We start from the raw sequence: 25,670 nt of genomic DNA, 5'->3' as shown, positions 1-25,670 counted from the left end.
AAATAAGGTTATCAATAGGTCAAAATAAACCTTAGCCTCCCTTACTGCTCTTGGCAGGAAAAAATGGCTAGCATGCAAACTAGTTACTTACATTGTGAAGTTTAATAAATAATACAAATCCAACCACATCTGCATGCTTTCACCATTGCCATAGTAGCTTTCGAAGGCATCATTTTCCATTCATTGTTTCCATTCTGCTGCAGTTTGTCTTCCACCAAGACCTATGCCATTTGTCCCACTGTCTGCTGTGATGAATGTATGCAATTTCATAGTTAATCCATAAATTATGTTACCACATTATTCCTTCTCATTCATTTTGAAACACAATGTGAATGCTGGGAAAACATAATAAATTATGTCACATTTGTGGATGGAAAGCAACAGCAACAGCAAATACTGATTGCATTCTCTGGCTATCCATTACAGATGTGGGATAAAGAAGCAAACATTGGACATTTCCACTCTGACATCCCTTTTCTTTATGATTCTCCATTGTGTATTCTGTCATTTTTGAGCCAAACATTTTGCCTTAGCAGGTGGAGTGTGCGAGACAGCAGGCTGCGTTCTGCCTGGTGCCTTAGTGTCTACGAGCATTGACTTGTGTGCATATGTGCTAGGGACAAAATATTTATTTACTCCCCTACAACAGATTTCTGTACCAGTGACACAGAGGAAGGTCCTGAGTCTTGAACACTAACAATGGTTTAACAAGGCATCTCAAAATAGGTTTAAAATGAAGATAGTGATTTACTGAGAACAGGAAACAAATAAAAATAAAAATAGACACTGTGCCTGGTAAACAGAGATGGCTGGAGTGCATGGCCTTCATACAAGGCCCCATAAAAATATTCTGGCTGCTATAGCATCATTCAAAAAGGTAGCAGGGGAGGGGATATCCACTTCACAATAAACATGTTGCCATAGACTGTTTCCAGCTACAGCATTCGGTGGGTAATCATAAATACACACATACCCACTTTGGGATTGTGTGTCCAACAGCAAAGGTCAATGCCGTCAGAAAATAACTTGTGCCATGTTTTTCTAGAGATTGATCTCTTGGCATATGGGAAAATAAAACTGCACAGACCGAGAGAAGCAAAGAAGGAGGAAGGAGGGGAAGGAGGAGAAAATCCAAAGTAAATGGATTTAAATCCAAAATTAAAATTTAAAATAAAATTTAAAAAGAATAAAATAAAAACAGCAGTTTCACATTACATTAGCCGCAAGTCCACTCACCTTTTTTGGTAGGCTGCATTGCAGCCAGGCAGCCAGGACTCTGCAGTGATCTGGCGGGGGCCGGAGAGCTGACTTCTGTTTACCATCTAATCCATCAATGCCGGAATTGGAGTCCTCATATTCTCCTGAGCGGCACAGACCCGACATACAAACGGTATCTGTACGTCGAGCACCCCCAGTACCTTCGCTAGCATCAGGTCAGGGGAGCGTTCCACCTACATCAAAAAATGATCCGGATTTGACTGAAGACCCGGCCGGACATATAAATCAAATGGTTTCATTGACGACCTTCAGACCTCACGGTGGGGCAGTCTCTGCAAATCCTGTGGAGTCTCCTACTGAAGTGGCCACCCTTGGGTTAGCCAGCGGGAGACCCGCTCTGTTGTCCCAGTCTGAACACCCCACTACCAACTCCAAGATTAGGTACCCCCAGCAGGTGCCTGCCATGCAAAGTAAAATAACCGACTTTTTTGTGGGGTCTGCCCTGCCTCCAAAGGACCCACTTCTCTCCCTGAAATGACAGCGAATTGAACACAACAGGAACTCCCCCCTATCAGTCCTCAGCTGGAACATTGCGGGCTGGAGGGGAAAAAAACATGAGCCAGAATTCTTGGAGTATATCAATCGGTTTCATATCATCTTGTTCCAAGAATCGTGGGAAGTAGAAAAAATTGTTCTAAATGGCTTTGAGCTTCTAGAACTCCCTGCCTGCCCCTCCCTGAAAGGAGGCCGCCCTAAAGGGGGCCTAATAATAGGCATCTCCCTCAACCTACATTCTAAATTTACTCTAGTACAGGCCTTGCCTCCCTATGCCCTCACCGGGCTGATTGCGGGGGAAAAGATCTCGCTCCTAGTTACAAATGTTTACTTGCCACCTGGGGGTTCTTCCCTTGAACTGGGCTCTAAATGGGGCTCGCTAGAAGAGCATTTGCTCTCATGCTATGTTAAGTTTCCTAACACCCCGGCCATAATTGGTGGCGATTTTAACGCCCGTACGGCAGCAAATTGGGACTCGTTGACCAAAGCCAAATGGTGGGTTACCCCAAACCTTGATAATTATGACCTGGAACACATCATGAAGAGAACTTCTAAGGACCACAGAGCAAATGAGGCTGGAGTACTCCTCTATCAAATGGCCATCCGTTTGAATTTGGTCCCCTTAAATGGCACATGCCCCCCCGATATTCCAGGGGATTTCACTCACCTGAGCGTTAAATCAAACAGCGTCCTCGATTACCTGTTGGTCTCTAGGGATCTATTTAAGTGTATTTCCACTTTTAAGATCGAGAATGTACAATTTAGTGATCACCTTCCTCTTGTTGCTAAGCTTTCCCTGAACTGGCAGCCGGAGGCTCATAGACATGCGACTCAGATGGTAACCAACGGATCTTTCCAAGTAAGAGGAATCAAATGGTCGGAGACACAGGCTCAAAGGTACCTGGAATTCTTTCAAAAAGAAATCCTCGGGCCCCATCCCAACATAGGCTCTGCCTCAGACGAGCATAGCATAGTATTGAAGCGCTTCTACCATCATATGACTGATCTTACGTCCTTCTTCAGGTTACCACCCAAAAATTTAAATCGAAACGAGTATACTTACGGTGCTCCCTGGTATAATTCTCAGTGTAAACAAGCAAGACAGCGCCTCCGTGCTATATATAATGCATACAAGACCTCCGATGCATCTACTCTGCCAGCTAGCTATGCACAAGCCAAGCAAGTTTACAAACGCACGCAGAAAATTGCCAAGCGTGAGTGGCAACATAATCGTTGGCAGGCCTTGATTACTGCTTCAAAACCACACAGATCCAGGGAATTCTGGTCTTTGATTAACAGAAGGGGGAGGAATTCTCCAAGGGCAGTCATCTCTGCACCGACATGGGAACGGTTCCTGAAGAAATGCTTCTCACAGGCAGATGCTCCCTCCGACCATCTGATGCACCTGTTTACCCACCTACCTATTTGGCCTCCCACCGATCCTGACGAAATAGCCAAGTTAATAGCTCAGCTGAAACCGGGCAAAGCCCCTGGGCCCGACCTGATCCCTGCTGAAGCCATCAAATTACACCCACAATGGTGGGCCGGCATCTTGGCCAAAACCTTCGATGCAATCAACGCTTCCGGTCTCATCCCCAAAATATGGAAGGAGGCCATTATTGTACCAATTCATAAAAAAGGTTCTCCAACGGAGCCGGAAAACTACCATAACATCAGCCTCCTTTCGATCATAGGGAAAATTTATGCCAGCTTTTTGATGACTAAATTATTGCGATGGGTAGATGAGACTAACCAGATTGGCCATGAACAAGCAGGGTTCAGAACTAAACGCTCTACAACCGATCATGCGATAGTTCTTTATCATCTGGCACGGAAGTACTCCTCCCCCCCCCCCGGGGGCTACCTCTGTGCTGCCTTCTTAGATCTAAAGGCAGCCTTTGACAGCGTTCCTAGAAATATTCTTTGGGAGAAACTTGCGAAACAAGGCATTGATAGAAGACTCTTATGGCTCATAAGCCAGCTCCACGAAGGTACCCTTGCCAGAGTGAGATTCACTCCAGCGGGCGACCTTACAAATTCGATACCAATAAACAAGGGAGTGCGCCAAGGATGTATATTGGCTCCCTGCCTATTCAACCTATTCATCAGCGACATGCGAGCACCCCTAGTCAACTCATCTCCAAGTACACACGCGCCTAGACTAGCGGATTACCGCTGCCCACTCCTTTTATATGCGGACGACGCGGTAATTCTATCTTATACACGTGTTGGACTAACCAGAGCTCTGAAGATCTTTGCCACGTATTGTCAACTCAATCAATTAACCATCAACCATGCCAAGTCCAAGATTCTGATCTTCTCCAGAAGCCGGAGATTATACAAATGGAAGCTTGGTGGAGCAAAAATAGAGCAAGTCCTAAAATTTCAATACCTAGGAGTTATTTTTCAATACAATTTGGGGTGGAAAGATCAAATTCAACACCTACTTAATAAGGCCAAAACCTTGTCATATGCGCTCCTCCGATTCTTCTTTTCGGACGGAGCTTTGCATGTTCCCTCGGCCCTAAAGGTGTTCAAGGCAAAAGTGGTTGCCGTGCTTGCTTATGCTGCCCCGCTCTGGGCCGTGATGACAGATCTTGCTCCCCTTGAGACTCTGCAAAGCCAATTCCTACGTCGGCTCCAAATGCTCCCCCTGTGCGTAAGCAACGCAGCCATGCGACTAGAATTGAAGGTCACATCCTTAGAAACTTGCCTGTGGAAGCAAGTCTTCAATTACTGGTTATCATTGTGGCATAGATTACCAAACCATTACCTTGTCCAATGCTTATGGCGAGATGAATTCTCTAGCCTTTGGACTAGTAGAATTCATCCCAAACTCCTGAGTTATGGAATCTCTCCCTCAGATTCCCTAAAACTAGACCAAATCACTGCTCAAAGACTGATCCGCCAAAGACTGGATGACATCGATTTACAGCGAAATTATACGCTGGGGGGAGGTGTTTGTTCGCCCCAGAACATTGGTATCACTTTAACTTACTGCGTTCCATCATACCTTTCCACCCTTTCGACTGTTGCCCATAGACTGGCCTTCACCAAAGCAAGGTTTAATGTTTTTCCCTCCAATGTCCTGAGACATAGGTTCTCAAAGGGCCAAGCCCCCGCCGTGTGCGAATGTGATAAGGTGACGCCGGAGTCGCTCCAGCACATTATGTTCACTTGCCCCTTGTTCAATGTGCCACGGGCAAATTTGTTGGGATCAATCATACAGAAACTAGAGGGTACCCCACCAAAATTCCACCTTGCCCAAATCTTGCAGGACAAGGATACCCACACGACCCTGAAGGTGGCTAGGTTCCTAGTTGCTGTCCTTTCCCAAAAGCGACGCCAAGGAGCACTACAAGCAAATTAAGGCGTAGTATGCCTTTCCATTTTATAGTATTTTATTGTTATAGTGGTGTTTTAGCGATTGTTTTTATTTCCCTACGGCACAAGCTGTTATTTAGGTGTTGTTTTTACCTGTATGGGCCTATGGCCGTAATAAATTTTCTCTTCTCTTCTCTTCTCTGACTCCTGTTGTCCTGGCTGCATCACTGGTGCTGGGTGATGGCCCTCCTCTCTTGCCCTTTCGCCAGATCTGGTTGGATCTCCTGTGTTATTCTGCAGGCTGCATTCACTCAGATAACCAATAAAGTAACCAATAAAGTTGTGGCCTATTTGAACCCATAAACCAAAATGCTTGTGCCCTTGTGTTTATTATCCGTTAGGGAACTGTGGGTTATGGGGCGTTGGCATGCAATCCATCTGTACCCTGTAGCTTTTAACGAAATATTCTTCCTTGATTCTCTTTTTTCTCAAACCAGCTTCCATGTGATTCAGAAATGGAAACCACACAGTGGTGTGAACAGTTCAGACAGCTTTTGCCCACAGGTGGATGAAAACGTCGCTGAATTGGATTTCAGCAGAGGTACAGACAGGTGCTGTTATCCTCGCCCCTGTCCTGGTGTGGAAAAGTGACTTGGAAATGTGTGTGAGTGGGGGGGGGGAATGTTGAAGCATTGCAAGCTGCTAATGTGAACATACCCTAAGTCAATCTCAATTTAAGCCTGTGTTAATGGGTGAACTTTCAAAAGGAGAGGTGGGTTGTTTTTAGTTAATGTTTCCTGTGTTATTCCTCAGTGCATTTAATGGAGGTGAAGGGTCAGTTTTGTTAACACAAAAGGCCAGGGATTTGCTCCCATTTTCCAATTTCATAGTTACAATGCCGATTGATGTAAGGTAATAAATCCCCTAGAATCTTTTGACATTTGCTACATTATACAGTACTTAATCCTCCTTCAGGCTCCCTTACTATTTTCCCCAGAAGCTATTTTCCTGCTAGTGCAGTCCAAGACTTGAAAAGTCAGCTCAACCACCCAGGTGTTACAACTCGATAATGGATGGGTGATGTGCTATAATAAATAAACAAACACTTCAGAATTCTATTTCCTTTACAGTTAAGGCCAAGACATCTATATAAAGACCTTTGGATCCAGCAGATTGGTTCACAAATGTAAGTATCACAATTACCCAATAACTTGTGCAATAGGCAGAAGGTTGTAATGTGGTGCAAATATTTCAAAACACATCCTAGCTACTGCGCGGGGGGGGGGGGGTGTCTGAAAGCAATACCCTTTCCCATGATCTTTCAGCTATCAAAGTATGGAATCTGCCCATAACAAGAACAGCAAATGGCGCAGCACAGAGTACACCAGGACCCATGTGAGACAGAAAATTGAAATGGAATCCAATACAACCTCAGATTAGGTGATGGAAGATTTGCAGTGGTAGCCAGGAAGGTGATTCTTCAAGTGAGTCAAGTTACACATGCATGTGACACCTTTCATGCATTAAACAATCTTGAAATTAGCAGAGGATTTTTTTCCCCATCCCTAATAACATAAGATTTTGAAATATGGTGCTGGAGGAGACTCTTAAGAGTCCCATGGACTGCAAGAAGAACAAACCTATCCATTCTTAAGGAAATCAGCCCTGAGTGCTCATTGGAAGGACAGACCCTGAAGCTGAGGCTCCAATTTTGGCCACCTCATGAGAAGGGAAGACTCCCTGGAAAAGATGCTGTTATCTTCACCGCTGTTCTGGTGTGGAAAAGGGACTTGGAAATGTGGGGGGAAGATGGAGGGCACAAGGAGAAGGGGACGGCAGAGGACGAGATGGTGGGACAGTGTTCTCGAAGCTACCAGCATGAGTTTGACCAAACTGCGGGAGGCAGTGGAAGACAGAAGTGCCTGGCGTGCTCTGGTCCAGGGGGTCACGAAGAGTCGGACACGACTAAATGACTAAACAACAACAACAAGAACATAAGAAGAGCCTGCTGGATCGGGTCAATGGCCCATCTAGTCCAGCATCCTATTCTCACAGGCAACAAACAAATGCCAATGGGAAGTGTGAAAGCAGGACCTGAGCCCAACAGCACTCTCTTCATTTGTGATACCCAGCAACTGGCACCAGTTGCTACCCGGAAAGTGTGTAAGAGGGCAGGACACTAATAGACATAACCAGAGAGGCTGAAGCTGATGGAAATGAGCTCACACAGAAAATTCCCAAACTTGATGGGTCACAGCTCAGACCTTCATGGGTACATTGCCCTGAACCTGAGTAACCAAATGTTTTAATAGGACCTCATTGATCCAGCACCACAGGTGGAAGCACACCAGGTGGGAGACTCTGGAAAAAAGGCCAAGTGTCCATCTTCAAGGTAAAGTGATGTTCATTTAAGAATCTTAATTTGGCAACAAAGAGTTAATCCTGGTATAGCTTGTCTGGGGTTCTATCTGCTCTCAGCATTTGTTGGAGGAAGTTGCTCACCCAGAGCTATATGTGATCCTGTATTTAGCACATTCCTATGTTCTGTGACCTGAGTGTTGATGAAAATCCAACGCTGAGAGCAACAACAAAAGGGACTTCTAGGAATTGAGAAGCCTGGTGATCGCATTTCCCCTGTACCTTAACAGATCAAAAATTATCATACAGAGCTGTTGTGAGAATAAGTGAGATAATGAAAGGTTGATACAGGTTCTGAACACTATCCACACCAAATTGCTTGATTACCTGGTTTAAAAGAACTGAAGTATAAATCCTGAGCCCACTGACGGCCACACTTGAGAGCCAGTGTGGTGTAGTGGTTAAGAGCGGTAGTCTCGCAATCTGGGGAACCAGGTTCGCGTCTCCGCTCCTCCACATGCAGCTACTGGGTGACTTTGGGCCAGTCACACTTCTTTGAAGTCTCTCAGCCCCACTCACCTCACAGAGTGTTTGTTGTGGGGGAGGAAGGGAAAGGAGAATGTTAGCCGCTTTGAGACTCCTGAAGGGGAGTGAAAGGCGGGATATCAAATCCAAACTCTTCTTCTTCTTCTTCTTCTAGTTGCTGAATTCTGAATATCACTGGAGCTTGTTGGCCAAGCTTTGTGGTACTTTGAGTCTAGTGCGAGAAACATTTGAATGACAAGTGAACACTGGTCTGGAATGGTGTAGCACAATAGCTAAGAAGCTGAGGAGGTCCTTATTTTTAATTAAACCTCTCGCCAGGATTGAATTTACAAAACTGGATAAAGCAAATTACCCTTGCTTACCCTCAATTCTACCACTCCTGCAGCATAGCTAAAATGATTGTGACCTACCCTATGGGATAGTTGTAAAGATTGCAACATAAACAAATATATATGGATTGCTGTGAACACTAATCACAAAATATAAATGTTTGATGGAATTCGCATTTGTTTTATTTTTCTTTACTATATTTTTGCCTGCCTTTGATTTGAACTCTAATCTCTGCAGTTCCTGTGGTTCATCAAGCACACAGTCCTGTTTGTTCAAAAATAGCTTGCTGGTTTGGTTGTTCTTGCAGATTTTGTGCAGATTATTGCCTGTCACGTAAGTACTAAATCAGCACTTTCCCATCTTTTATTGTTTTAACACAGCAGTTTATGCTGATTTTATTATCCCCCCCCCCCTTGGATCAATATGAATTCATTCTTGATGGAGAAAATGAGTCATGTCACAAGGTTTCTGCTAGCTAATGACGTTGTCAAGCTCTGAACAATGCCTTTCTTCATACATGGAGTGAGCCATTGAATATCCTTAAATAGACTATTTGAAGTACAGTGGTACCTCGGTTTATGAACTTAATCCGTTCCGGAAGTCCATTCTTCAACCAAAACCGTTCTTAAACCGAGGTGCACTTTCCCTAATGAGGCCTCCTGCCACTGGTGCTCTTCCACTGTTCGGCTTCCATTCTTAGACCGAGGTAAAGTTTGCAAACCAGGAGTTTGCACTTCCAGTTTTGTAGAGTTCATAAACCAAGTTGTTTGTAATCAGGGCTGTTCTTAAACCGAGGTACCACTGTATACTCAAGTGTGAACTGTACAGGCCTTAGTCTTAATCGGAGGGGAGGTTGCAAGCCTTTGCCTGTCCCTTTAAGGAAACAAGGTATCCCATTAAAGGAATCCTTTAAGAGATGCTCCTGTTTGGACATCCAGTTGGGGTCTGGGGCCATAGCTCTCCTTTTAGGCAATCTCTGTGTGGAGTTCTTCTTTGATGTATGTCATAGGTCTCCCTAACCATTGAATTTAACCCCTGGGAGAATCAACCAGCAGATGGGCTGGTTGATACAAGTTATGCCCAATACCTAATCCAAAGACATATATGTAATCAATGACACTGTAGCCTAATTTGCACCAAAAGAAGGTTGCGTGGTCATATAATCCCTATTGCCGGGACGCAAGTCATGGCACCTGGGGACACAAGGGATATTCCTATTCTGTGAGCAGAACAGTTCCCATGCTGTGTTGGCTACAACCCTATGCATTTAAATACATAGTCTGGGAGAAATTTTCTAATGCAGATTAATGCAGAAATGGAATGTAATCGAATTATGTGCAAAATGTACCAAAATAACGTGAAATCAGAATAGCATCATCCAGCCCTGTTTTGCTTTTGTGGCTCCAAATTTGCTCCTCTGCCTCTTCAACCTCTTTGGTATCTCAGGATATCAGCCTCTTTTTTTGGGGCAGGGGGGATACTTACATTTAAAATATTTCTTCTAGCAATAACTGTACAAATAAGACCCATTTTATTGGTTTATTTTAATGTTTTGCCTTTATAATTTTTCTAGAATACCCTTTATAGAAAGAGGCTGTCCATGCAAAGACTCAAAGGTCAAATAAGTCTCTGAAGTGTTCTTTTATTGTACTTTCTGCCTTTAATCAGGAGGTTAGAGAATGCATAATTTAGCACATTATGAGCCAGTTTCTCAGCTGATCTTCAGTATTTTCCTTGAGAGGAACCACTGCATTATTTCTGAGCAGGTGGTCAAATCTCTGAAATCTGCCATGCTTTGCCTTAGGTCTGCTAGGATTGTTAGTTCTTAGCTAGAAAGAAAGAAAGAAAGAAAGAAGAGTTTTCTTGAGTCTGTTTTTTTTTTACACTTTGTTGTATTTTGTCTTATTGAACAGCTGACCAAAAACACCTGACTGAATGACTGACTAGTTAGTTAATTAATTGCATTAGTCAATTAACTGATAAAATATTTATAAAACTGAAAAAGAGCTCTCCCTTGCAACTTATTATTACTGCTTTGGGGTTAATCAAAATTATGGAAAATCCTTTTTATAAAACACTTCTGCAGCAGATTCTAATTTGCTTTTCCTGTTTGGGCAACAAGGTACCGATAACAGAACTGCTAAATTGCTCCCTGGTGTTAATGTCTCAATGGCCTTTTCACCTGCAGATCTATCATGTTATTCTTTATAAAATAATGTATTACACTGTCCTCTTTCCTTTTTCAGACATGCTAAATTGTTTTGTGTCATTCGCAGGCATATTTCATGATTACATTATCAAACTGTTGATGCCTTTGGAGGAATCCCAAAGCCATGAAAAAGCACACAGAGATGTTCCTTTCCTCTCTCTTTTTTTTTAACTGGTTATGTCAAGTGGTTAATACTGCTGTTACTCAGATAGCATAAAAGCACATATTGTATGAAGCACATATTGTATATGATTGAAAAGTGTAATGTTTTTATCTTGGTTTGCAAACTATCAGGAGAGAATATTAATAAATGGGCAGTCACATATTGGTCTTTTAGAAAACAACAAGGATGAAAAAGGCTGAGTCTCTCTCTCTCTCTGCTTGAAGCTAAGCAAAAAGAATGGGTCCAGCATTTCACTAGAGCCTACTTGGAGCCTTGCCAGATTAATACTGGAAAACTGAGTTTGCTATGCAGTAAATCTTTTAGGGGAAATTTATAGGGTCTTATTTCATTCTTCTGGGATTTCAATTGGCACATATCAGCTTGTCAGCAGAAAAGGAGTTTGGGTTACCTGTGTGATTACCCCACCTTACCCCAGAAATCACAACTGTAATGTAGAAAAGCAAACAAAAAGCAAATGCCTAACTTTTTTATATCAAGGTTTGGCATGAAGAAAAGAAAAGAAAAACCTTAGGCAGGGCAAAAAAGCAAGCTGTGGCAATTTCAGACAGGAAGATGACCCCAAACCAAGAAAGCTTTACTGACAGGGAGAGAGAAAAGAGAATGGAATTCCAGGTGCTGGGAGAGCAGTTCTTTCAGACCCAACAAACCTCATAAACATTCTTTTTTGAGAGCACTATAAATATGAGAAATATGGTGTGTCATCGTGTCCCCCCCCAAAAAAAACCCCCCAACAACCCCAGAGAGCATTAACGTTAACAATGAACAATACCTTAATGGTCCAAAGCAGAATCCTACTAGAACAATAAAATCCTGTAACACCCTAATTTAAATGAAGCCTTCTGAGGAATGGCTGAGGAAACTGGGTATGAGTCTGGGAAAGAGGAGGCTGAGAGGAGACATGATTGCCATCTTCACATGGAAGAGGGAACAAGCTTGTTTTCTCCTGCTCTGAAGGGTAGGACTCATAATAATGGCTTCAAGTTACAAGAAAGGGGATTCCAACGAAACATCAGGAAGAAGCTGTTTGGCAGTGGCATGGACTCCCATGAGAGGTTCTTCATTGGGGGTTCTTCAGCAGAGGTTGAATGGTCATCTGTCGTGGATGTCTTCATTGAGATTCCTGCACCCCAGGACGTTGGGCCCTTGGGGTCCTTTCCAACTGTATCATTCTATGAAATTGTGTTATTCTCAAAGGCCTGATACTAAGTCGGAGGGGAGAAAGCCAATAAGACAGGGAAAAAATATCAATTCCTCCCCCCCCCCGAGTCTTGAATTATTCCCTAGAACCAATAGTTTGGCATTTTACAGGCTACAGCAATTAGGGCAATTCTTATTTGTGATGAGCAACTTGATCATGAAGGAGAAAAGCTCTGCCAGAAGCGGGGGGGGGGGGGGGCGGGGCGTCTAAATGATAAATCTCTGCAGCAGGCCATCTCTTTAAACTTGAAGAAGGGCATTTTAGTGACACGTCATTGGAGCTTGCATGAATGTTGCATGCAGAACACAGAGTTAATAAAATATACAACACCTGCTTTGGGTGAGGCTTGGTATTCTTAGTTCTGAACTGTTCGAAAAAGGCTGCCAAGTGACCAGGTGTTCTGTAAGTGCTGCAAAATTGGTAAAATTATAGCCTCTCTATTTTAGCAAAATAAAATATCCTAGGTACATTTGGAGTGGAGCACTTATGAATCTCATCTAGGTGAGTGAGTAGACTTCATTTGCTCATGTGCATTGATTTCAATGGGTCTTCTATGAGTATGAGTTATTTTGAAACAGCCTACTGTTTAAGATTACATTGTTGAGGGGATCCACTTAGGGTCATCTTCTCTCCAGGGTCAACTTCCCCCCAATTAGTTCCATGACCAATTCTTCTAGGTTCCAGCTGTTAGACAGACAGATAGATAGATTTTTCCTTTTAGTATTTAGCATGTGCACTTACCCAAACCATGTGAATGCAACTGATGTCATTCCTGAGCGCAGCATTGTATCATTTGAATACCTCCCTGATTTCATTTTCCATCTAAAGAAAACCCTAAGCATTTGAAGAGCAATAATATATATTCAGTATTAAAATGCCTACAGGGGCATTTGGTGATGGAATTTGTTACCACAAGATACAGTGATGGCCCGTAAATTAAAAGAGAATTCAAATTAATTGCTACTAAACCTGATGGCTATATGTAACCTCCAGGACGTGTGGCAACAGGAGATGGCCACTGCCAGTGTGGTGCAGTGGTTAAAGCATTAGACTAATACCTGGGAGATCAGGGTTCAAATCTCCACTGAGTGACCTTGGGCCAGTCAAAGTCTCTCAACCTAACCTACATTATAGGTTGTTGTGATCAAATGAGTAGACAAGGAACCATGTATGCTACCCTGAGATCATTAGAGGAAAAAGTTGGGATATAAATGCATTTTTAAAAAATAAAATAAAATGTATTGCTTGTGAGCTTTTCCAGAGACTACTGGCTGGTTCCTCTGAGAAACACAATGGTGGGCCTAATAGCCTTTAGTCTGACCCAACAGTGCACTCTTATATACTTTTATTCTTATTCTCTGAAATATATTTTCTTTAGCAATCCTTCTTGATGGCTTCAAGAGAGCAGGAAAGGAGAGGTGTGACCTTGCTCCTGCTTCTTGATCTCTCGTTGATTTTTGATACCATTGACCATGGTATCCTCCTGGACTGGCTCTGGGGAGTGGGAATTGCATTGCAGTGGTATCAATCCTACCTTCACGACTGAGTCCAGAGAGTAGCATTTGGAGAGTGCCTTTTGGCCCCCTTGTGGCCATGCTATGGGGTGCCACCGGGGCTATCTTATCTCCAGTACTCTTTCATATCAGCATGAAGCTATTGGGAGTGGTCAATAGGACTTTGGGGGGTGAAGTGCCATCAGTATGCTGATGACACTCAGTGTTGTTTCTCCTTGACGCCTGAATCAGGAGAGTCTGTGCAGTCATTGGGCAATTGCCTGGAATGAGGAAATGGAAGAGAAAGAACAAGTTGAACCTGAATCCTGGCAAGACAGAGGCACTGTGGATGAGTAGCCTCCATGTCTGAGAAATTGGTCAATTGCCTTCCCTAGATGGCGTTGTGCTCCTCCTGAAATACTCTTAGTAAATAAATAAGTGATCTGGCATTTCTGATTTGAAGCAGTAATCAAATCAGCCATGAACAAGTATTCCAAAGGCAGAATGCTTTTACTGGCTTACCTCTTCTTCTTTTTTTAAAAAAGGAACTCTCCTTAATCGAGTCTGTCTTCCCCTATCTAACCTGATTGATTATATGCATTTTTCTTATCACTGGCTTGTGTATGAACACTGGGCTGAATTGTGGCTACATTTAATGAGGCAGAAATGCCTCTCATAATATATCAACTTACACCTTTTGGCTGCTCTTATTTTATGCAAAGCTCTCTCCCCTGCCCTAGCACAGTGACTGATCTTGCTGTGACAAAACAGTATCAGATGTTGGAGTCAGCATTTCTTTTATTTCATTGGGGGCAGATGTCTGCATTTCAAAAAAAAAAAAAATCTAGTGCCACAAATTTTAAACCATTACCGGTATATTACAGCCATCTGAGTTCCAAAAGGTATTTAAAAAAAAAAATGTTCACCATTGCTAGTGTCTTTGCAGGATCTGGGACTGGGCTTCGGTCAATATGGTGTATAGATGGAATAACCAATATAGTGCTTTCCAAATATTGTTGGATTACAATTCCCATAATCTTTGACCATTAGCCATGCCTAAGCCATGGATGAGGCAAGGTGAGGTCCCCACCTTGAAAAGCAGAAGCTCAAGAACCAGCATCTGCCTCATATGTGCAGTTCATTCCCAGTGGCCTTCATCCATGAAATCAGTTGCCTGGACTGAAAGTCCCGCCTTCCCACCACCCTCTAAGTCCCCTCCTCTCCAAGGCTTTCCCCAAGCAATTGGAGGCTGTGCCTGCATGCAGCCTGTCACTGCTCTGTCTGTTTCAGCCCTCTTCTGGTTCTGGGAGATGTCAGGAGCAGCTTGTCACAGCAGAAGGGGGAGAGATCTGTGGCTGTTCACCAGTCTGACTCATCTTTGCCTCTTTACCTCTCTTCTCCCCTGCTTCATCTTCTGCTCCTGATTCTTGACTTCTCTCTGCCATAGACTCTCCCAGCTCACTAAGCCCTGTTACCCCTTCAGCTTACAACACCTCCTCTTCTCCCTTTGACCACTCTTTATTTTCCCACCACCAATCCCTGGGCTCTGAGCCTTCTTCTCTTAGTGATTCACCAACTGGTTCCTCCCACCATTCCTCTGTGTCCAACCAGTCCCTGATACTTGGCTGGAATGTGTCCTTGGACTCTGATAATACTGAAAGAAACCAGATGGTCATCTAGTCCAAGCCCCTGCATTGCTGTGCTTAGTTTTGCCTCTGGCTCTGTCCATTACTGCTATGTGGCCCTTGGAAAAGAATGTGGTCATTGAGCTGAAAGAAGTTTGACATTCCTGCAACAGAGTTCCAGCTTCCCAGTGTAATCATGAAACCAGGCTCCCCCCTGGACTTGGTTGACTTTTAGCAGCCTCCAACATTATAAATCCTTCTCCATCTAGGACAAGGTCACTTCAGACATCTGTGTCAGTGAACCTTTAACGTGGAACACAACTTAGAACATCACACTCCAGGTTAATTCAGAAGCTTATCAGTACATTCATCTTTGGCTTTAAAAGACAATCTTCTGCCCTCTAATAATAAATTTAATTTTCTTTCTTTCTACAAGAGATGTCATCTCTGGGGGGAGGAAACCCCTAAAGTTAATAGAAAAACTGTCTGTCAACTAGTACAGAAATCTCAGCTGAGCTGCAGGAGAGCAGATATTTAAGGAGGCATATTCCCTCTCCTCCACCTCATACAGTAAAAAGTGGGAAGAGAAAGAGAGAACTTTTATGGCACCAAATTTCTATGAGGTTCAGTTTTCAGTGGGAGAAAAAAATGCCATTGAGGTCACAGGAAACATTACACAAATTCACTACCTTCAGAAATGGAAAAAATGGAAATGTGGCCATACATCTTAATATAATGATTGACAAAGCAAGCAGTAAGAAAAACTAACTTAAGAACATAAGAAGAGCCTGTTGGATGATACCAGTGGCCCATCTAGTCCAGCATCCTGTTCTCACAGTAAACAAACAAATGCCTATGGGAAACCTACAAGCAAGACCCCAGCAGAAGAGTGCTCTCCCCTCCTGTGGTTTCCAGCAACTGGTATTCAGAAGCATTGCTGCCTCCAACTGTGGAGACAGAGCTTAGTCACTGAGTTATTGATAGCCCTCTCCTCCATGAAGAAGATAGGAGAGTGGGACAGGTTCATTTTGTTATCAAGAACTAGTGTAACTGGGACCTCAAGAAGCACCAGCTTCACAATAACTTTCCTGGAGGCACTTGATATGCTGAGATGGAACAATGCATTGCTCTTCGCATTATATTACGCAAATAAGTATAAGGACATAGAAGGTAGCACTGCATTCCAAGCAAACCAAAACAAACATGACTTCTACGTATTGTAATTTTTTCTGCAGATGGTGGTGGCTCAAAACTATGCAGTGCTGCCTGTGAGGGGTGTCCTCTGAGCCAGAGAAGTGATGCAGACTTACATCCTTTGGCCTAGAGAGACTGGTAATGAGAGTCACCAGCTCCACAGATTATGCGTTCTCTTTTTCGCTGTACTCCATGTATTATATTACAATTACAGGAAATGTTTCTAAATTTGCAGCTATACATATAAATATGCATATGCAAATGACATGCAAATCTGAGTCCTCTCTTTCAGTTCTGGATTTTGTGTGTATGATACATTAGTGACTGTGTTGAAATAAATTAAAGGGATTTTTTTTTTTTGCAACGCAGAGGGGGTAGTGATTATTTTTAATTCCCCAAATATTACATTTGCACAATCAGCTGCATTTTGCAATCACACCACTTTATATTCGTCCTTCTTTGGGCAGACCAGTCTCTTTTCTTTTCCCACGAAACCTGCTACACTCCAGCAAGTGTGACTTTACCTCATCTCCTTGAATGTTCATTGTTTGGATATGTGTTGCTCCCCTCCCCTTCAAACCGACTCCTTGCTACTCACTTTCTCAGCCACTCATTGCCCATGATAGACTCTAATCGGTTTTGATGACCAACTTCTACGTTGCGTAAGAGAGAGGCAAGGTAAGCCTGTAATTTGGACTACTATTGCAGAGTGATTGTAAATGAACAGCATGAGAGCAGCAAGAAAATGAATGCTGCTTTGAGAAATCTTGCTATTTGAGCACAAGAAAAAGTTTAGTGAGAGGAAGGGGAGGAAGGAAGTTTAATACAAACAATAACAATAATAATAAACCAATTTTCAAAAGGAAGCTTTTAGGATCCATGTTGTCTTATATTTGTTTGTTTAACTTCTATCCAAGTTTCATGTGTCTTGCATTGGATTTCCAAGCATCCTATGCGGAAGATACACAGGAACCTGCCATATAGCAGTGCAGACTGTTGGCCCACCTAGTATTTACACTGTTTACACTGACTGGCTCTGGTTATCCCAGATTTCAGGCAGGATCTTTCCCAGCCTTAGCTGGAGATGCTGGGTAGTGAATCCAAGATCATCTGCATGCAAAAGCATGTGCTCCACCACTACCATATGGCTCTTCATCACACTTCACAGTATACATTTTTTTAAAGCATCTGTCCTAATTCTTCTGCATTTCATAATCTAATAGGAACGGAACTCTTATGAACTACTGTAGAATCAGATGTGCATGTTCTTTTGCACTGCCCCTTGTATCAGACAACTCAATTCAATCTGTTGGTTGTTAGCAGGGAGTGGTAGTCAAATGAATGCAATGTGGCCTTCCGAATGTTTTCCCCGGATGGGGATAAGAAGGAGAAAGCAGCCAGGTTTCTGCAACATGCAATGAGGATTTGAGAATGTCACACAACAGTATTTTAACTGTTAGATGCAGATTTCGCTGAGTGATTTTATTGTACTAAATCTTTCTGAATTTTGTCTATACAATGGTACCTCGGGATGTGAATGGGATCCGTTCCAGAGCCCCGTTCGCATCCTGAATCGAACATAAGATGCGATGGCGCATCTGCGCATGCGCGGGTTGCGTTTTGCTGCTTCTGCACATGCGTGTGATGTCATTTGGAGCGTCTGCACATGCGCAAGCGGCGAAACCTGGAAGTAATGTGTTCCGTTACTTCCGGGTTGCTGCGGAGCACAACCCGAAAGCGCTCAACCTGAAGCACATTCAACCCGAGGTATGACTGTATACCAATAAAGGTTTGAGACTAAGATTGAGTGACCTTCTGCATGTTCCACCAGTGAGCTGTAGCTTCTCCCTTAGGGTTAGGTATCAAAGCAAATTGATATTGGGATTTCATAGAATCGTAGAATGGTAGAGTTGGAAGGGACACTGAGGGTCATCTGGTCCAACCCCCTGCAATTCAGGAATCTCAACTAAAGCATCCATGACAGGTGTCCATCCAACCTCTGCTTAAAAACCTCCAAGAGAGGAGAGTCCACCACCTCCCAAGGGAGTCTGTTCCATGGTTGAACAGCTCTTACTGTCAGAAAGTACCGTATTTTTCGCACGATTGGACGCACCGGACCATAGGGCGCACCTAGTTTTTTGGGGGGGAAATAAAGGAAAAAAATTTTCCCTTTATTTCCCCCCCAAAAGCAGGTCAGGGAAACCGAACCAGGTCGAGGAACAGCGGGATAGTGGCGCTGCGCCTCCCTGCTGTCCCCCGAGCTTGTGGGGCTGGCTGATGTCTGCCTGGCGCGCGGGGCGCTCTGATTCAGGGCGCCCCGCCCGCCGGGCGGCAGGCTGCTATCCGCAGCTTGGGGAGCCTTGCGGGGAACTCCTGCAGGGCTCCCCACTCTGCGGATGTCTGCCGGGCGCGAGGGGCGCTCTGATTCAGGGCGCCCCGCCCCCCGGGCGGCAGGCTGCTATCCGCAGCTTGGGGAGCCTTGCGGGGAACTCCTGCAGGGCTCCACACTCTGCGGATGTCTGCCTGGCGCACGGGGCGCTCTGATTCAGGGCGCCCCGCCCGCCGGGCGGCAGGCTGCTATCCGCAGCTTGGGGAGCCTTGCGGGGAACTCCTGCAGGGCTCCCCACCCTGCGGATGTCTGCCCGGCGCGAGGGGCGCTCTGATTCAGGGCGCCCCGCCCACCGGGCGGCAGGCTGCCATTCGCAGCTTGGGGAGCCTTGCGGGGAACTCCTGCAGGGCTCCCCACCCTGCGGATGTCTGCCCGGCGCGAGGGGCGCTCTGATTCAGGGCGCCCCGCCCGCCGGGAGGCAGGCTGCCATTCGCAGCTTGGGGAGCCTTGCGGGGAACTCCTGCAGGGCTCCCCACCCTGCGGATGTCTGCCCGGCGCGAGGGGCGCTCTGATTCAGGGCGCCCCGCCCGCCGGGAGGCAGGCTGCCATTCGCAGCTTGGGGAGCCTTGCGGGGAACTCCTGCAGGGCTCCCCACCCTGCGGATGTCTGCCCGGCGCGAGGGGCGCTCTGATTCAGGGCGCCCCGCCCACCGGGCGGCAGGCTGCCATTCGCAGCTTGGGGAGCCTTGCGGGGAACTCCTGCAGGGCTCCCCACCCTGCGGATGTCTGCCCGGCGCGAGGGGCGCTCTGATTCAGGGCGCCCCGCCCGCCGGGCGGCAGGCTGCTATCCGCAGCGTGGGGAGCCTTGCGGGGAACTCCTGCAGGGCTCCCCACCCTGCGGATGTGTTCCCGAAGCGCCGGGCGCTCTGCTTTCAGGGCGCCCGACGCTCCGGGAAGCAGGCTGCTATCCGCAGCCTAGACATCCCTGCGGGACCTCCCGCAGGGTTGCCTAGGCTGCGGATGTGTTCCCGAAGCGCCGGGCGCTCTGCTTTCAGGGCGCCCGACGCTCCGGGAAGCAGGCTGCTATCCGCAGCCTAGACACGGCTAGCGGAGCGCTAATCCCGAAGCTTGGGGCTGCGCGCGCCCCAAGCTTCTGGGTGCCGGCAAGGTCTAGACGGCTAGCGGAGACCTTGCCGGCACCCAGAAGCTTGGGGCGCGCTGAGCTCCGCACACCCCAAGCTTCGGGATTAATGCAGCGCCCCGCTAGCCGTGGGAGAGCTGGGTCTCCCACGGCTAGCGGATAGCTTTCTGAAGCCTTGAGAGCGAGAAGGGTCGGTGCGCACCGACCCCTCTCACTTTCCAGGCTTCAGTGAAAGCCTGCATTCGCTCCATAGGACGCACACACATTTTCACTTGCTTTTTAGGAGGGAAAAAGTGCGTCCTATGGTGCGAAAAAATACGGTATTTCCTGCTGATTAGTTGGAATCTCCTTTCTTATAACATGAATCCATTGGTTTAAGTCCTTGTCTCTGGAGCAGGAGAAAACAACCTTACTCCATCTTCCATTTGTAGGATACCTTGGGAGGAATTCAAGGTAGCGCTAAGTTAAAATTGATTTGTGGCATGTGAGTTACCCTAGTGGAATGGCTCTTGTACAATAGGAGGCACAGGAAGCCAGTGTGGTTCTTGTGTCTAGTTGTGCAACAGATTGCTACAATCTCTGTCCTTCCTGATGCACAACTGTTTCACAATAAACTTCTGCTAGTGCAACTGTTGCCCAGGATTTCACATTGCACCCCCTTATACTAGCACAACACCGGCAGTCAATGAATGTTGAATCTGGGCCCTTTAGTTTAAATCTTGACACCCAGCACTTTTTAAAGAAAAAAAGTAATGGCTCTCACCCGTGCTTTTTTTTTTCTAAAAAAATGTTTAGGGGTACTCTCATTTTCCTACTCATATTGAAATACTGCCCCTCAATGAGGTCAAACTTAGATTCACAAAATGTTTAGGGGTATGTGTACCCCTGCATCCCCCCAGAAAAAAGCACTGGTTCTCACCATGAAGTTGTTACAGTAACTGCCACACTGTTAACATGCGGGGGGTGGGAGGTGTTGGTACTGTGTACCTTTAGGTACCTTCAGAATAACAGCACTGCTGGCACCTAATTAAAAATGCTGATAAAATTTATTAGTACATCTACAGTCATACTTTTGATTAGGGCCAGGATTTCTTGCACTTCCTTGCATTTGGAGACAAAACTCCCATTGATACCAGGACAGCTTTCCTTCTATTGCAATAGGAGACATGGAATGGCAGAATTCAGTTTGGGATCACAATGAGGACAATTGAATCTCGCCTCCCTCCCTTCCATAGTCCCAGCCCAGCTCTTCCCCACCTCCCATGAAAACTTCTTTAAAAAAACCTAAAAACCCCGACCCATCTCCTTCTGCCCTTACTGAAAATAACATCACATCTAGTTTGACCCTGACATGCCTATGGTTTGTTCTGCTTTCACAAAAATGATCTCTTTGCCTTACTAGAGCAAAGGGAAAGGTAAATCTTTGGAGGGGATCAAAAACTGGAAAACAAAAAGGAGATATAATATAGAGACATCAGTGGGAAAAGTGGTAGTTTGCCCCACCAAAGGCAAAAAAATAAAATAAAAATGAAATGAAACATTGCACGACCCCATCAACACAGAAACCATGCCTCCAAGCGGAAGCTAGAAATAGATCAAAACCTTTGACAAATGATCAAAGCGATCACAGAATGAGAAAGTCATTCATTTAACTGGTGAATTCCTAAACTGGCAATCTTTCGCTATTTGTAGCAGATGAAAATCTTGGTAAAAGCTTGTAGCAGCCCAAATTGTAGATGGTTTTATTTCAGCCTCAACATACAAAAAGGGGGATGAAGAAAAGACCATTTCTCTTTGTTGTCTCCACGCTTTATTGCTTTTGACATATCATTGAGCTTTTCCACAACTTGCTCATCTAATAACATTGTCATTGTGGAGACCTGGCAGAATAGAGGGGTAGTAAAGCACACACATACACAGACAAAAACACACATACCAAAATATGGTAATGATGAAATACCAGTAAATAAAACTGGGTCATCTTGAAAGGCACCACATAGAAATATCTGAGCTGTGCAAGATTTCAGGGGTTCCAGGTGGTTACCCAGGGTTCATATTTCCTTTTGGCAATGGGGCTCAGTGGAGACTGTGGTATCTTTCTGATATATGGTTTATTTACAGATATATACAACCTGAGCCTGTGATGGAGCGGTTCAAATCATCAACACCCCCAAAGGGTCTTGTTTCTACCATAGCAACAGCCTTGGATTGAAGCAGAGATCCGGCATGGTTCTCTCTCTCTCTGCTTGCTGCTTTGCTCCTTGGTCACATCACTGCTCCAAAATTCTACTTCAAACAGGCTTTGTCTGTTGAGGGAGGGGGTTCCACCCATTTGCCATCTCACACTGAGTCCCTTGATCCTTTGTTCTCTTAATGACTCAACACCCAGGTGATCTCCACACCAGGAAGCTAGCTTGACTTGATTAGATTTCAACACTTGCTGCATACAAGTATTACAGGGGTCTGGCACCCACAAATGCATAATAATAATACCCAAGAAGCATCTGTTGGACCTTTGGATATTTGCACTGATGTAGCAGGGCTCTTCTTATGTTTTTAAGCTTAACGACAAACACTACTCCAAACACTACTTTTGGAGCTAGTTGAAGGCCTTTGTCGATGCATTATGCACGTGTAGCACATAGTTGTGTATTGTGGGGTGAATAACTTCAGGCTTAGGGACAAAGTGTGACCCCCCCTTGGCCTCTCTCACTGAGGATAGCGGTGATGTTCAGGCAAAATTTGCCCAACCCTCAACAACAGGGATTCTGCAGAGGAATGTGCTGGGCATTGCAAGGATTTCCCCATTTACATGTAGGGCTGAGCCAAGAATTTGTGGCATGAGAAAAGGAGATTTGTGGACCCTCTCCAAAAATAATTGGTTCTGTGAGATCACATACACACCAAAAATGCCCTGCCTTCTCCTTGAATGATAGAATATTTTAATTCTTCATAGTCTCCTGTTCCCCTCCCAGAGCTATAGTTTCCAGAATGGCTTCACTCACAATCTAACCTTTTCACAGGGAACACTGATTGTTGTAGCTCTGGGAGGATAATGGGAGGGGGCTTCTCCTAACAATTATCAGCACCCTTAACAAACTACAGCTCTCATAATTCTTTGGGGGAAGCCATGTCTATTCAGAGTGGTATCATAGTGCTTTAATTCTATGGTGTAAATGTGGCCTTAATCATATTCTGTTTATTTTCTATAATATATATTAATTTCATTATGCCTACTCTTGAGTAGAATTAGCATTGGCTACAGCCATGGAAAACTGTAATAATGATTTTTTTTTAAGCAAGAAAGGAAAAAGAAGTGGCTCTTTGAAAATAAAAGAATGGCTGAAAAACTAGGAGACGTTAAATATAGGAGAATCTATGGTGGAGCCTCTAAAAATACCTGGAGAACAAAACATTCTTTGGGTCATTTAAAATGTTTCAACTTTCCCTCCTGCCTGCATTGCTCACAAGGCAGCCACATCCCCCAAAGCCAAATACATGTGGGACTGATAGCCAGAAAGGGAGGTGAAAAAATTGCCATCCTTTTATTAGACATGGGAAAAGGAAAGGGGTGTGTGCGGAGGGGGAGGGAAGAGAGATCAGACTTGTCAGATCAGAAAGAACCTGAATGGAGAAAGAAGTCTGGGAGAATCCTGTTTGAAGTGCTTAGATGCTTTATAGTAAGTGTTTGGTTTCTTTCTTCTTTAATGCTAAAAATGATGCGGGTTGAATAGCTGAAGGTAGAACAGGACAGTGACCAAGTAAAGAAGTTTAAGGGCATAAAAAAAAACCAAACCACTTTCTGGGGATCTTAAAGGGATACACACCAGAATAAGGTAAAGGGACCCCTGACCATTAGGTCCACTCGTGGCTGACTCTGGGGTTGCGGTGCTCATCTCGCTTTATTGGCTGAGTGATCTGGCGTACAACTTCCGGGTCATGTGGCCAGCATGACTAAGCCACTTCTGGTGAACCAGAGCAGCACACGGAAACGCCATTTACCTTCCCGCCGGAGTGGTACCTATTTATCTACTTGACTTTGACATGCTTTCAAACTGCTAGGTTGGCAGGAGCAGGGACTGAGCAATGGGAGCTCACCCCGTTGCAGGGATTCGAACCACCGACCTTCTGATCGGCAAGTCCTAGGCTCTGTGGTTTAACCCACAGCACCATCCACGTCCCTTTACACACCAGAATAGTAAACAGCTAAAACAGGCACAGGCAAACTTGGCCCTCCAGATGTTTTGGGACTACAGCTCCCATTATCCCTGACCGCTGGTTCTGTTAGCTAGGGATGATGGGAGTTGTAGTCCCAAAACATCTGGAGGGCCGAGTTTGCCTGTGTCTGATCTAAAACAAGTTTCTAACAAGACTTATTATAGACACTGTCAGGAAAACTAGGTGAGGAGGTGATCAAAGAGAGTGGCTTTAGCTTTTTGAAGCTCATCTTCTTTGATTACCGTCTTTAATTTGGGAAATAGTTTTGTTTTCCTGTCAGTTTGCAATGAAACCTCAGAGAACTTGGGCGTGAAAGGGTATCGATCAAGATCTCTATTCTTCCTTTGATTACTTTAAGGACATAAGGATATGCCATAGATGTAGATCAGCTCCATATACCAGTTTATCATGGCTTCCCCCAAAGAATCATGGGCTGGAGGAGGAAACTGATGAATAACTGTCAAATACCTTTACCCCATGCACAGCTACAGTTCCAACTATCTCCTGATAATGGGGACCATAGATTATAGAAGTCCTTTTTTGTTCCTTCCATTGCCAGGACCTTGAATTAACTAATCCTCCCCTCCTTCCTTTCTCTTTGCAGAAATACACATACAGCATTTTAATAAATTGCTTTTAGCTCCAACAGAAAATTCCAATTTCTGACTCACATTCCCCACCCCCTTCCTTTTGTACTTATAATCTATAGGGCTCAAGGGATGGTGAGAAATTAGTTTGCATTTAAAGGTGAATCTCTCTAACTCACACAGTACTAAACAACCTGAGAACTGAAACACAGCCACATTAGATGTATATTAGGGTAAATTTACACTGAAATGTTGATAACTTTTCATGAAGATTTCTTCCCCTGCAGCACAAATCGCTGCAGAAATGTGGAGAACTGAATTTAAGACTGGGGGGGAAATGAAAAATCGAGGAAACAAAAAACCAGAGGTACTCCCAAGCTACCTACCTGCTGCTTCAGATGGTGTGTAAAAACAGGCAACCTCCCATCTATCTGGTCTAGTAAACCACCCAGTAACAGCGTCTCAGCCTTATCTGGACTGAGCTTCTGTTTTTTTGCTCTCATCCAGTCCATTACCAAGGCAGGACAACAGTCCAGCACAACCACTGCCTCACCTGCAAATGTAAAGAAGTAGAGCTGCGTGCCATCAGCATATTGCTGAAATCATACTCCAGACCTCCAGATAACCCCACTCAAGATTTCATGCACAAGATAATCAGCATAGGGGATAAAATTGAACCCCGAGGAACACCACACTGAAGGCTCCATGGGGCCGAAGAACAGTCCCCAAGCATCACCCTCTGGAAACGTCCATCCAAGTAGGACTAGAGTCTCTGCAAAGTGGTGTCACCCACCCCTAAATTGGACAGTTGCTCCAGAAGAATATCATGGTTGATGGTATAGGAAGCTGCTGAGAGGTCAAGGAGAATTAATAGGGACACATATTCCAAGACTTTCTTCCGACAGGGGTACAGGGCAACCAAAGAAGTTTTTGTGCTGAAACCGGGCTGAAACCCTGTTTTAAATGGATCTAGAAAATCAGTTTCCTCATGAGCTCCTGGGTCTAGTGCTAATTAAATAACCAACAGTTGTAAGGAAGTAATGCTACTCATTATGCATGGAAGTGGTGTGTGTCCTCGTGCACACACACGTGCATGCATGCATGCATAACAACCCACACTTCAGTCTCCAGGAGACTTCTAAATCAATACCACCAAGAGGAA

At 44.8% G+C, this 25,670-nt stretch overlaps 1 long non-coding RNA gene across 2 annotated transcripts; it reads left to right on the top strand.

The window, feature by feature from the left end:
- The first annotated feature begins 1,011 nt into the window (after positions 1–1,011).
- On the top strand, positions 1,012–16,397 carry LOC310754133. Of its 2 annotated transcripts, none has more exons than XR_014543643.1 (5): positions 1,012–1,136; positions 5,595–5,708; positions 6,228–6,283; positions 8,569–8,664; positions 16,276–16,397. It is a non-coding gene; the product is annotated as an uncharacterized lncRNA (long non-coding RNA). The 2 variants fall into 2 exon arrangements; XR_014543644.1 differs by lacking the exon at positions 16,276–16,397 and adding an exon at positions 10,608–13,193.
- The last annotated feature ends 9,273 nt before the right edge of the window (positions 16,398–25,670 follow it).

This window comes from Podarcis filfolensis (assembly GCF_964270895.1).
Source record: "Podarcis filfolensis genome assembly, chromosome: Z".
NCBI classification, from domain to species: Eukaryota; Metazoa; Chordata; class Lepidosauria; order Squamata; family Lacertidae; genus Podarcis; species Podarcis filfolensis.
Note: the sequence above shows the minus strand (reverse complement) of the source record. Positions and strands in the feature narration are given on the sequence as shown.